The following is a 14,121-nucleotide window of genomic DNA, read 5'->3' as shown; positions in this document are numbered from 1 at the left end:
TGGCATATTTCACAGAAATAGCCATTCAACCTGAATATATAAATCCCTGAATCTCCCTCTTTTAACCTGGACGATTCACATGGATTGAGAGTGTGTTTGTAGGCAGGAAACAAAATCTGTGTCTGACATGAAGAATAAAGTGCAACATTAAGAATGATTCTGTAACAAAATACGTATGAGCAGACAGAAAAAAAGGCAGATGCATGAAGATCTCATTAGGACACCATCCTTCTAATGCCCTGGTTAAACATATTAATCGCCATAACATTGTGCATAATCCTATTGACAGGCATATACCTCCTGCATCATTATAATTTCAAATAATTCCACTGCAAAACAAAGTAACTTACTCTAGCAAAGTGTAGCAATAGAACCTGATACTGCAGTAGTTTTACCCCATTTAATCTCAGTCCAGAGGATGACACTCTCATGTTCACACATTCTAAGAGTGTAATGGGGCCAAGGTCAGGCTTCCTCTGAGTCTTTGTACTACTGCTCATTGCAGTCAGGTCCAGATGCTACCACTGGGCTTGCTAGAGGTGCACCCTATGCTGTGGCAAGCAATCACATGAGGCATATTCACTGATTAGGATCTAGAGATTTCACAAAGGTGATACTCTGTCTTTCAGGTGGAGAATATCACATTTATGGCTTGTGTCTAATGCACAGGTACAGCAATAAGAAAAGCCTGAAATTTTCTCACTGACACATTCATCCTTTTCCACCACATCTGTCAGACTTACTTAATGTTAGCTGCTGCCAAATCCAATAGCCTGACAGAAGTGAAGCTTCTGCTACTTGTCCCCAGGTCCAGCCAGTAGCAAGGCTGAGCATGTTCCCAGCAGGCACACATGCACACTGTGCATATACACACAGCTGGCAGCACAGACCAACACAGAGAGAAAATGCAGCTTTCTCATAATCACACACAGTGCCAATGGACTGATCCTTCTTACTCTGGCTGAGCAAGATAGAGGTTCATTATTGGGAAAATATCTATAAACATGTACGATGTGGATCCCTCCATGACTAGACTCAGCCACTCTGCCCAGTGTCAGTCCCTGGATCCCAGTTTTCCCAGTGGGGCACTTGCACATAGAAGCCCTCAGTGCTGCAACCCCACTTTGGCTGCTGGGAGAGACCTCTGCACACATCAGCACAGGCACAGACACACACGGGCCCCCCAGGCAGCAGGGCTCAAAAACTGGCCCTCCTCCTAGCCACCCCTGCCTCATGCACACATGCACAAATGGTCTCACAATCAATCCCCAGACTGCACAATCTCTCTGGAAGCTGCCTGAAATCTCCTGACTCTCCAATAGTCAGCCCACAGACCCCTCTGATCTCTCCAGGAGCCATCTTAGGTACCTGAATCTCAAACTCTTATTCTACTCACTGGCTAGTCCTGCTTGCTATTCACTGCCTAGCACATGCAGACTCCAGTTTACTGCACTCAGACCCCAAACATACATGCACACAGAAGAGATCTAGAAATGAAATTTAATTAATTAATTAATGAAATTTAATGAAAAGACAGGACAGACTCATGCTGTTCAGGCACAGGACATGGCCAGACCACCATGCTGACCAGCAAGCTGTTTACAGGCAACTGACACCTTTTATATCCTTTTTCTTCTGTTGTCTCCCTCTTCCTCAGCCACATTTGATTTTAATGCCTCCCTTTCCCCATCTTTGATTTCTTCCATAATAAATCTTGCACAATCCCAGGTTGCTCTTCTCCTGCATCTAACAATGACCCCCACCCTGCAAGGCCCATGGTGATGATGCTCACCAAGATATCCCTGGGAGGAGGCGGGGGCAGGGCAGGGGCTCATGTCTCTGCCTTGAGCACTGGGCCTCCCCTGCTGCCCTCTGCCTCTGCCTTCCTCTGTGTGCATGGGACATGAGCTTTATGTGCCTGAACAATATTCTTTTTTTTTTTTTTTCCAAATCGGGGTAAGATACAATATCTTTAAAAAACATTCAGATAAAAAACTACACTCCAGAGCTGTCCAAGTAGGATTAATCTACATTTCTGCTTTGACTTTTTCATCATCTCTTCTCTAGTTGGCAGATACAGCAATGACATGAAAATTGTGAGCAGCATTTCAAAGCATAAAGCACATCAAAGTACTGGAAACTAAAGCATTCTAGCTACCCAAAAAAAAGTTCCATATATATTTTAGTCCTTGAGGTGGTAGGTGCCACTACTTGCTGTGATTCATATGCTTCAAGTGGTGTGGGATCGTGGCATGGCTATTGGTTTCACTTCATTCACATTTCTTGTAAGGGCTGGGTTCACATCACATAAAAAGTATAGTGTTAGACACAGATGGACACTTTCTGAAGCACAGAACAGTCTTTTCCAGTAAGAGTAGCATTCCTGAAAGTTGTGTGACATCCAAAGCCATGATTACAGATTGAAAAATCCTCAGAAGAAAGAGCAAGTGTGTCAGGTGTTTATCTTCATCTAAGGCCAGGTTGCAGTCTAGGAGAAAAATGATCAGTACTGTTAGTCTGATAGTGAAATAGGGAAACAAAGAATTACAGAAGGAAAAGGTCAGCTTTTGCATGAAGCATTAAACTGAAGGTCTGTGTCACTCTCCATTCAGCCTGCACTCTGACCTTGCAGAAGATTAACCCAGACATTTTTTATCTTCATGTTTCACAGTTCAGTGTTGAATATTTGGGATTAAAGGAACACACCACCAAACTGAGCTAATCAAAGTAAAACACATTTAGAATTTTTAAAATGCAATCAGAAGAGAAAGAGCTAACCCATATGTGAATATCCATGACTATTGCAATTTTTCTTAGAAACTGCTCTGGATGCCATCACATGCTGCCACCTATATAATAAATTGATTCTCTATTTTAGTAATTAAAATCAATCTAATAATTAAGAATGAGTAGTGATAGTCTGCTGGCATGCATTCTAAGACAGGTCAGCAGGACAATATCTATTTTGATGATGGTGGTTTTACATTTAATTTGAAAAGTAGTTTAAGCTGTTAAAAATATGCCACAATTATCTTGAAAAGTTGCAATGTTTCTCTAAGACCAGATGCACCAAGATCTTCACTGCAAAAGTGACTACTTAAATCAGTGAATGTTTTCAAATTTGTAATAGCTCAGGTAAAATTGTTTGAACATTAAACATTCATCCATAACAGCTTAAAGATAGCAGTATAAATTATACTGATTATAAGATACAGACCTTTAAGTTAATAGAAGCATAACATGAGAAATTAATGCCTTGAAGGACATTTTTCAGATAGGAATTGGTGGATGAGACTGTACACAGAGTTTTCTGATGGCTGAGCCTGGGGGCGTGCTATGTCACTCACACATGTGTACACTACTAAGTTGCTGCCAGAGATTCTATTTCTGCTGACTGCTTTCTTTTTCTTCTGTTGCAAATAACATGTTCCAGGCTGCCTTCCACTCCAGGTACTACATGAAGAAACAGGAGGTAGAGGCTCAGAAAACATCCTTAGTTTGTGGCTTGACAAGTCAGCAAATTGTGGGAATAGAGAGAGACATTTAATTACATCTTTCACTGTGTAAAACCCCCCGAATTTACAAGTATACACTTCTTTGACATGTTTGCTGTTAAAATCTACTTGATGCTCAGTGTTGAGAAACTAGTGAAGGCTTGTTGCTCTCATGCCTACCCCTGCAGTCTTGGCATAATTGTGTCTTTCAGAAACTACATCTATTGCGTTTGGCTGAGCAAACTGACACTTCAGAGTACCTTTTATGTATGCCGAGCCCCTACTTAACTCTGCTTGTGCTCTTCTCTTTCAATTTATTTAGGTACCTGAAAATCTCTGCAGGAATGACTGAATAATTATCTCATTGTAAAACTGTAGTCCTTTTGGAGAGCAAAAAGCTGCTCAAACTGGCTAAATGTTACATTTATGTGACCATATTAATTACAAGAGACTCATTTAACGTTGAAGATGCTATTGTTCACACTTCAAAAATGTTCTTTCACATATATATGCTTTTAAAATTTTTGCATTATAATTATGCATTACTATTGGTTTTTGGTTAATTTTCTACATCTTGTATCATAAAAATAAGCTTTGGGAATGAGTGTAAAATGTCTTTTGCCAGCACCAAAAATAGATGGGGCTGAACTATTTACTTCTGAACTAATCTGAACCCTCCTGATTAGGTCAAAGCAGAGCATTGCATTCAGAAGGCATGTAGGACTGGGGCTAAGTAGCACTTAGCAGCAAATTAAGGCCAAAAACTGTGGTCAGTTACAGTGCTTTTTGGTCATTGACTAAGTGTCTTTACCAGTGATTTTTCCATATGATTTTGTGCATGTAGGTGGGATAATGGGTAAAAGCAATTTTTCTGTGTGCCATGTAACATTCATTCCAATGTGCCTCATCAGTCTACAGTGCAGAGCAATGATACCTCAACCAGGTTGATATTTTTAAAGCTAATGAGCCACTGATTGCTATCTGAGCAACTGAAGCTAACAAGACGTGCTTTCTTCCAGTGATTTATAGTGATGAATTAATTAATATGATCCCAAATTTCATCTCTCGTGAAATACGTGCCTTTCCTGCCAGCTCCATAACACTGAGCAAATACTGAATATGTAGATGAATATTAATGAAGCTTTGTTAATGTTATGTCAGGGTTCAAATGACACCCTGTGAATGTGTTCATACGTATACTTTAAATATGAAGGTGAATAAAAATATTAGAAAGGGAATACTGATAACAGAACTGTGGAAAGACTAGGGAAATAATATATTTCTCTCAAGGTATCTCTAAAGAAATAGTATATTCTTGGAATGCAAGCCTCTCTGGGTTCCTCAGAGAGGGAGTTGAATGCAGGGATTGAATTAAAGCCTTTATAGAAATTAAGATATATTAAGCCACATAGATATGAAATAGAAGTGCAGGTTTAAGCTTTAAGTAAGCAGAAGTGTAAATTATAGTTTTAAGTAAGAAGAGATACATTTTAAGTGCCTTAGGAAACTGAGCCAGCTAGGAAAGGCCTTAAGGCCTAGTTTAAAGTTCAGCAAATTAGCTCCAGACATAACAAACACATAGCAGAACCTTGCCACTAGAATAGATAGAATTATTCACGTAAAACATATAAAATTACATGCATAACTAAATAGAACTATTCATGTAGATAGATAAATATATACACATAAATTTAAAGTAAGAAAACAGTACATTTGTGTAAATAGATAATATTCTTTTAGGTAAGAACTGACACTACTTTTGTACTACTTTCACACATCAGAATCAAGTTTAGATTGGTTTAGAAAGAATGTTTTAGAATCTTGTTTTTAGCTGATTGGATGGTTTAAATAAAATGCCCTGTAATGGGTGTGATCATCATCAACGACCACCACAACCACGACCATCAACGACCACAGCAGCAAGAAGAAGACAAGAAGAAAGAAGGAAGGCTGTGGTCCCTGCTGCTGCTGCTTGGAACATTGGAGTCTACGCCAGGGAACAACTGTGGCTGCTGCTGCCGCTGTTCCTGCATGGGACTCTATACCAGAAATCTTTTGCATTGACTTTAACACCTTGAACTCTTTGCCTTCGAGACTGATGTATTCATGCAATAAACAACCTTGGAGCAACCCACAACTGCTTGTGTCTCACTGAAGACCCTAGACCCACTAATACCTCAACAGTATATGTCTTCCAACAATAGTGGAGACCATTTCTAACTTTCCTTCAGGAATGCTGTTTCAGAAGTTACAGCTTTTGAACCATCAGAACTTTAAACACTGGTGTTAAGCTCTTCTCATGACTGGAAAAATTATGTCATATCCTTTTATGCTGATCTGCACAAAATAGCTCTGAAGATTGTCACCATGATGACACAGGATTTGAGTGCATCCCAGCACTAATGCCTGTGCATCACCCATTGCATGCTGCTGTCCTGTGCATACTTCCTATGGAAATCATAAGGCTTTACCATCAGTGTGGTCATATTCAGAAGGTGAAAAAGAAAGAAGGTTTTTGATTTTAAAAGCGTAGTTTTAGATTGTAACCTCCTTTTTCCTTCCCTTCCCTTTCTTGTTCCCAAATTAGTGTTACATCATCTGCAGCTTTACAAATTGCTGAATGAAATATCATAGTGTGAAACTAAGTATTTGCAGATGGAGAACAAGTCAAAAATACTCAAGACACTAATAATATAGATGCCTAGCACTGGGAATATTTTTAAAAAACATTTCCAAGAGGGAGAGAGACTGTAATATTTATATCTTTTTTTAATTTCTGCTTTTTTTTTTTTTTCAGGAAAGGAACACCTTTCTGAACAGATGACAGATAGAAATAGGTCAGATAAGTCACAGATAAAGTTTTATATTTCCAGTATAGTTCTGAAAGATTTGGCTTTTTCTAAGCTGATGTTTATATTATATTACTAATTTGATAAAGTAATTCTTCTTGTATGTCACTTAGGAATGCCAAAATATCACAGACAATAATGAACAACATTCATTGGTTTCTGGGGTTTTGCATTAGTTATACACCATTACACAATATTCTCAATTCCTCTGCTTTAATATTATTTTAGTGCAATTTAATATTGCAATATTTAATCTAGCTATAATACTAGAACATATGTTACCATGAGTTACTCAGTATTAACCTTCCGATTAAGGTGGTTCCATTCTTGTGTCCTCTGATTCTAAGATTAACTGGAACACTATGCATGACTGATTGTGGTATTTTTCAAAGAGAACTTGACAGCCTCTGGATGAATTTGGGGGTCCTTTGTTGAAGCCATTCAGAGGAAAAAATTCCCAGGAACCAACATAAGGAAGTACTTCATCAAAATTATCTCTCATAATTTTGAGTTGTCAAGTTAAGAGTATTTTCTTGTTTTACCTATTGTGTGTTCTGATTCTGGAAAACTAGATACAAATCTAAGCTTTCACTAAAGAGTAATCTAATTGCTCTGGTTTTAGAAAACAGTTTTTAAACAGATGCATTTTAAACAAATACAAAAATAATGACAACAGGTGGTGGAGATTTTCAGCAGTTCCATTTAAAAATTGAGATCTGCAAATCAAATTTCCTGTTCCTAGGAGTATAATTTTTGAATGTTTGAATTTGCAAAGAACTTTTTCTTTTACATCTTCCATTAAAACACATAGGAGAAACTGAATTTTTGTAGAAAGAGACATTAACCACCACATTTCTCTATTTAAGAAATAACTACCTCACAAAAAAACTTTAAAGCAAGTAAGTGGTCATGTACACAAGAACATCCATACATTCCCTTGTTTCAGAAAATACAAAATCAATCTGAAGCATTGCTGCTCTACACTAGGAATAGAGAGTGAAACAAAAGTCTGTTGGCACATGCTGCATTCAATAAGGTGTGAAGCAAAAAATCAGATGTGGTAGATGTGTCTCTTGACCTTGAACACTATTGAGGCTGAAAAAATACCTCAGCCAGGGCAGTGTCTTCTCAAGAATCAGCCACCTTAGCATTGCAACAGAGGCCTGTTTTCACTCCATCTTTTCTATGACGAAAGAAAAAAAAATCAAGTACATTGAATATAGACACAGCCACCAAGTGACAAGTAGCTAGTTGCTCCTTAATGTGTATTAATTAAATATTAATCTTATTATTTAGCTCACTGAAAAGCCAGTAAATATACAATACTAAACCTTCTGTAATACAGTTTAGCTTAATTCCTTCCCTTCTCTCTCTTTAAAGCTTAGTCATTAGGATATTTTTCTATGCAAAATGCTGCACTTCAAATGGGATTACAATAATTAAATTAAAATGCAAAATCCAAAAAATAAATAAGACTTCCAGTAAGCAGGCAATAACTATTTTTTTCTTTTTAATTTTTTCCACCCTCCTTGTACCCCTTTAATGTTTTTCATTTTCTCCCTAATAAGTTCTCCTCTGAATTGTTTCCAAGATCTCTGGCATTTTGTTTGTGTGATGAAAATTAGCAAAACAATCCCTACTGCTTTTTACAAAAAGCCTGATCATTAATGCATCTAATTAAGTAAAGCTTTATATTTTACTGTGCAAATTTATCCCCTGAAGCTTTTTCAGTTCCGCAATCCCAGTCTGAAATTCATTTGAACTTGAAAGAATAGAGGACGTCGCACAAAGGTCGGGAAGATGAATGCAACACATGAATAATACGAATCAGCGTTCCTTGGTGCACTGAGTCTGGCTGGCATGGAATTAACTTTTCTACGCAGTGCTGTGCTTTGCCTTTGTGGCTAAACCTGAGCTGGTATCACACCAGTGTTTTGGCTATTGCTGAACTGGGCTCTCAGCATCAAGGCTTTCCCTGCAACCCCTACCCTGATGGCCGGTGGGCTGGATGTGTGGAGGTGACACAGCTGGGACAGCTGACCCCAGCTGACCTAAGGGATGCCCCAAATCATATGATGTCTCATTCAGCAATAAAAGTTCAAGGAAATGAGGAGGGGTGTGAGCTTTTGAGGTAATGGCATTTGTCATCCAAAGCAACCCATATGCATTCTCAGAACCTTCTTCCCAGGACATGTCTGGACACCTGTCCATAAATAGGGCTTAGTAAACAAATTCCTCTTTTAGCTTTGCTTCTGCACACAACTTTTACATAGTAAAGAGCCTTTCTCAAACCATGAGGTTTTCATGTTATTTTCTCCCCCTGCCCTGCTAATGAGGCCAAATGAGAAAGCAGTTGAGTTGGGGTCTGAATAGACAGCCAAGGTCAACCCCTGAGCCTCGGAAAGAAGGAGTTGCCTGAGAAGATTACCCCTGGACTTAAAAAAATCAGCCAAATATATGAACTCAATGCATTTATTCTGAAATGATCCCATAAGTTCTATGCAAAGTCTGCCACATGGGTATCACTAACCTTTTGCACCGATCTTTGTCTGGATCGAATAAAAGATTCCAAAAAAAAGAAATATAAAGCAAAATTATCAAGGTGCAAGCTTCTTGTCTTAAGGAGTAAAATCCAATCTTTGCACAAATTAGAAAAAGGAAATTTCATCAGAGAATTCAATAGATGTACCTTCTCAGAAAAAAATAAAAATCAAGATGGATTTTTATCACAACATGGTTAATCAAAATAAAGAAATTCACTGGCATCAGAATTCCATGGGATTTATACTGAACATATAAGGAGATACAAAGAGAACTGAATGAGATTAGTTTTGGGATCTTTGCAAGTGTCAAGTTAATTTTAAACAAAACAATCTAGAATAAATTCATCTCTACCTAATAGGATTGCAAAATAGACTTGTTATAGATGTCTATTCCTTGAATTGAAGTACCACATCAGGTTTTAGTTCAGATTTTCAATTTAACAGAGATGAACTCTATTTATTTTTAAAGAGATGAATCTCTATAAACATAATAATTTTTGTGCAACATGATTAAATCAAGTATGTTAGTAGCACTGCAAAAAGCTATTTTTTTGCTCAAAAGGAGGAATAATTGATATCAGTGTCTTATTTAACTGCAACTCCTGAATCTTTAAAGGATCTGCATATGCTGAAAGTGTAATCAGAATATAGAGAGAGCCTTGCTGTTCTTTTGTCCCCCTACTCTACTATAATATGGGAAGCAATGTTAGCCAAAAGGTGATCTTTACCATCTGCAGTGCTGAATAAGCTCATTAGTGTCTTAGGTACAAGGAAGCATTATGTCAGTTATCAGACAGAGAAGTTTTTACATAAAACTGCTAAGGCACTGTCAGTCCTATTCAAAAAATAGCAAAAAAAAAAACAAAGCAAAAAACACTGAAAAACATGTTGCTGGTTAATTTTAAAATTATCAGCCACTCTATAATATAGAGTACTACAAACCAGAGAGATAACCTAATTATCTTCCATTAAAAATGCCCTTTTAACTAATTTCTGTTCTGTTCTCCACCTCTAAACACTTAAGCAACTGCAATTATAATTTCAAGCTCTAGCTGAATTTTACTTTTCAAAAATCTTAAAACATGTTCTCTTGAAAGAGTAACATAGTCCTGTATTCTTTATTTATATTGACAGATGGCTTGTTTAGTGTTGTTTGTTTGTTTGTTGGGAGGGCTTTTGTTTGGTTTTGTTTTTGTTTGGTTTTTCTTTTTTTTTTGTTTGTTTTTGGTTTTTGGTGGTGTGGTGGTTTTTTTTTTTTTTTTTTTTTTTTTTTTTTTTTTTTTTTTTGTTGTTTTTTCAATGTTTCCTAATTAGGCACAGCAGGAAGATGGTGAGCTATGCCAAAGAATTCCATTCTCAAACAATTCCGTGATTCATTATTTTTTTTCCAGTTTTCTTTTGCACAGAGTCCTCCCCTGAGTACAGCATAAATAAGCAATATTATTGCAGGGATAGCCTATATCAGCCATCATGGGGCCACAAGATATATACATAAAATATATTTATAAGTTTTTTATTTTAATTTATGGATGATAAAAGGCACATAACTCTGTGACTCACAAAGTCAACAGGACTGGAAATGGCACTCTTGAGTTTTGGAAAAATCGATGAATCTTAAATTTATGAGAAAGTGGTTTTTTAATAAATGACATCCAAGTGGCTTGCACTGTATTTTCTTTTATATATAATGTGATAATAAAAGTTCTCCAATGAGATATACAAACTCAGAGAAATAAGTTTTGTTAAAGTAATAATGTGGTTTAGTATTGCAAGCACTTGCAAAAATAGAGAAACTTATTAACAGAATAGGAATTTTTCTTAAGCTGATTTTGATTGGGAGAATAACAAAGCAAAAAAAGACATACAGGAGAGTAAAGGAAGCATTAATGGAAGCCCTTTTGGAAAGGGCTAAAAGGTGATTTTATCTTGTAAGAATTTAGTAGGGACTTTTTTTTAACATGATCTCATAAACACCACAGTTAGGACTTACTCTTTCAAATTGAATAAATGTACTTTTCTGTGCCTTGAAAAAGTATGATAGTTTCACTAAATATTATATTCAGCTTAAAAACATTAAGCCGGTGTTTAAAATAAAGGAATTATCTTATTTTCTTTTTTTACAAATAAAATTGCTAAGATTTTTTTTTTCATATAGTATACTAATTCATTCTGTAACTTATGTCACTGAAAATAATAGTGTTTTTAACTGCACAGAACAAACACAAAGTTAAGAGCATAAAAAGTTACAGGCAAATAATAGTACTTTTATCCTACGTATTGACTGCCAGGGGGAAGATAACATGCCCGGCAAATAAAGACACTGTGATCCAATATCCAGAACCTGGATTTTATTAATTTTAAAAAAAGCTATATATTATATAAGACTATATATATATTCTGGGTTTGTTTGTTTGATTTTTCAGTTTTAGTCTTTTCCAAGAAGAAAAGGACCAACTAACTAGCTAGTTGTCATCTTGACACTCTGCTTGTCTGGACAGCAATATTTTTATAATGAAATGGTCCCCTTGAAAAGGAAATTAAATAAGCTCAAAAACTCAACATCTACTAAAGCAATGTTATGTTAAGTATAACATACTGTTATACTTAAGTCCCTACAGAACCTGAGGCAGAGTTTCTCTAAACAAGGGAGTGAAATTTCATCTTTGGGAAGTGGAAAAAGCATGCAGTAGTGCATGTAACTTCTTTAGATATTTCCATTTTCTATTAGAGTTCTCAGGAAACATACCCACATTTTGTGGGTACAGAGATCAGGAGGCAAAGTGACCTATTAGAATTTACACAATCTTTGTTTACAGAACACGTAGTTCTGAGTTCAAATGCCATCAATATCCTATTAACTTTTGTCCTGAAGGAAAATGAACTAAAATGTAGATTCAAATAACAATCATTAATCTGCCACATATTCTGTCATTGGAAAAAAAAATCGCCATTGCTACTTTTTGTCTACCCTTGTGTAATAATCTGAAAAAGAAGTGTGATGCTTCTATGAGCTTTTGGGTTTTCTTATTTGTTTCTTTTCAATACCTCATTTTTATGCATATGTTAAACTGATAAAATGTGAACTTTCAATTTAATGAGCAAAGGAAGTGCATCAAAGTGCAATTGATCTTCTCAAGCAAATCTTTAATGCCTTTCCTCTCTAGTTGTCTTATATTTCCAGCAGGAAGGGAAAAAAAAGAAATACAAGATGAATGAAAAGGTTAAACCATACATGACAAATTGGATTGTGCCAAAACAAATCATGGACTGTCCTATAGAAAACCACCACATCTTTCCAGAATACCTGGTACAAAATTGAGTACATTAGGCAGCTTCACATTATAATGGAAACACTATTTTTTTCCACCTTGGAATTTCAGCCTCTTCTACTGTATACTTTGGTAAAATTTAAAATGGTGACTGAGACTGGAACTGGAAGTTCAGCACACTGTTAATACAGCTTTACAATCATGAATACCTAGGCAGTGTCTGTGGAGACTTATCAACATTTTCACGCTGACAAAAGTCCCAATATGTGCAGGGAGTGATTGTCATACAAATGTCATGGAAATTAAGGACACTTACAAGCTATTTTTACCAGAAGAAATGTATCAAAAAGATCAAACTGTACCTACCTTCTTGCAGGTGCCTGAGGAGTAGGAAACCATATGAGGAGCAGGTGCCGTATGAGGAACAGCACTTGTGTGCGAGGTCACTTGGCTTGAAGAGATACTGTGGGGAGACCCCATCGTGGTCTAAACATTCCAGGGTAAGTGGCAGGGAAGGCATAAATCTCTCTGGTGAACAGAGATACAACACAAGGGAATGGCAGGGAACTGTGTCAGGTGAAATTTAGGTTAGATATTAGGAAAAAAAATCTTTATCTGGAGGGTGGTCAGGCTCCCTGTGGAAGTGGTCACAGCACCAAGCCTGACAATTCTTCAGGGGGATTGTTCAGAGCAGGGCCAGCAGCTGGACTTTGATGATCCCTGGGAGTTCCTTCCAAATCAGGATATTTTGTGATTCTACAAAATAATTATGGGACAAACACAGGAAGCAGGTATGATGAACATTTCTAGGGGCATATTATGGAAATTAAAAGATGATGCAATCACTGCCAAGTGATCTATGTTTAGGAAGGGAAAAAATAATATGCACATTCTTTCATACCTTGAACAGTTTTCTTTTCATCAAGGATTGCTACGCAGGCATAGCTAACAATGTAAAATTTTAAAGTATTAAACAAAGAAAACCACTCATGTCATTCTGAAAGTCTCACAGCCACAAAGAGTAGCTGGAAAGGTATTTGAGGGAAGTGAGCAATCAGCACACGCTTGCCTTATTCTTCTCCTTTCTCAAGCACTTTCTACTGTCCTGTTGAAGACAGGCTTTGAGACAAACAGATTACTGATCTGATATGACAATTCTAATCTTCTTGAATTTTGTTATTTAAACTTTTACAGGCTTCAAGCAGTATTTTCTTCTTTGATACAGTTAAAAATATTCTCCACTGAAGTGATTTTTCTAGACCAAGACAAACAAATAAGCATACACTTGTGGGCACACTGTGACACCTCTCTAGTCTTTTTGAGGTGACTGGAGCCTTTAGCTAATATTCCATGCTGCATTCTTTCTTTCCTTTGATATTATTAATTAATTTGCTGCTTTCCCAATGATTAAACATACCCTTGCATTTAAAATCCTGACCCAGCATTTTCTACATTGGGAAGAATATTTCAGGCTCTCAGAAATACACCATTATCTCAGAGTTTTTCTGTCTCAACATTCATTTCAGTTCTTGAGCCATCCTAGCCAACAGAGATGAAATTCAGATTGTGTCACAGTGTAGTTGGCTACTACCTGCAATGGCTGGAAATTGCACTGTGAAAATAGCTGTCTCACTGATCAGCATCAATAGCAGATCAGAGAGGTTTAAGTATACATACATAAGAGTGGCCTAAATATGCCTTTTCTATTTTACTGTTACATTGACCCTCTGCAGAGGTTTTACTTTTATTGCAGTTAAGTATTTCTCTCATTTTTGCTATTCCAAGCAATTGAAAGAGAGATTTAGGCTGCTGTAACTCTTCACAAAGAACACATCTGCAAAGAAACAGTACCAGAATTGAGAGAATAGTACCTTTGAATGTGAAATTCTATTTTCCAAGGGAAATGGCTTTGACCCCAGGATTTGGCTGACAAAATATCTCTAGGTTTTGTCATCATATTTTAACT

General features: G+C 36.7%; 1 long non-coding RNA gene across 1 annotated transcript; it reads right to left on the bottom strand.

The window, feature by feature from the left end:
• Window positions 1–1,881: 1,881 nt before the first annotated feature.
• Window positions 1,882–12,774, bottom strand: LOC137475836 (uncharacterized). Its single transcript, XR_011000097.1, has 3 exons — window positions 12,522–12,774; window positions 3,218–3,453; window positions 1,882–2,488 (listed from the first exon to the last, which is right to left on the bottom strand). It is a non-coding gene; the product is annotated as an uncharacterized lncRNA (long non-coding RNA).
• Between the last annotated feature and the right edge of the window lie 1,347 nt (window positions 12,775–14,121).

The sequence above is a fragment of the Anomalospiza imberbis genome, chromosome 1, assembly GCF_031753505.1.
Source record: "Anomalospiza imberbis isolate Cuckoo-Finch-1a 21T00152 chromosome 1, ASM3175350v1, whole genome shotgun sequence".
Taxonomy (NCBI): Eukaryota; Metazoa; Chordata; class Aves; order Passeriformes; family Viduidae; genus Anomalospiza; species Anomalospiza imberbis.
The sequence above is the reverse complement of the archived record's forward strand: the minus strand, read 5'-3'. Positions and strand labels throughout refer to the sequence as shown.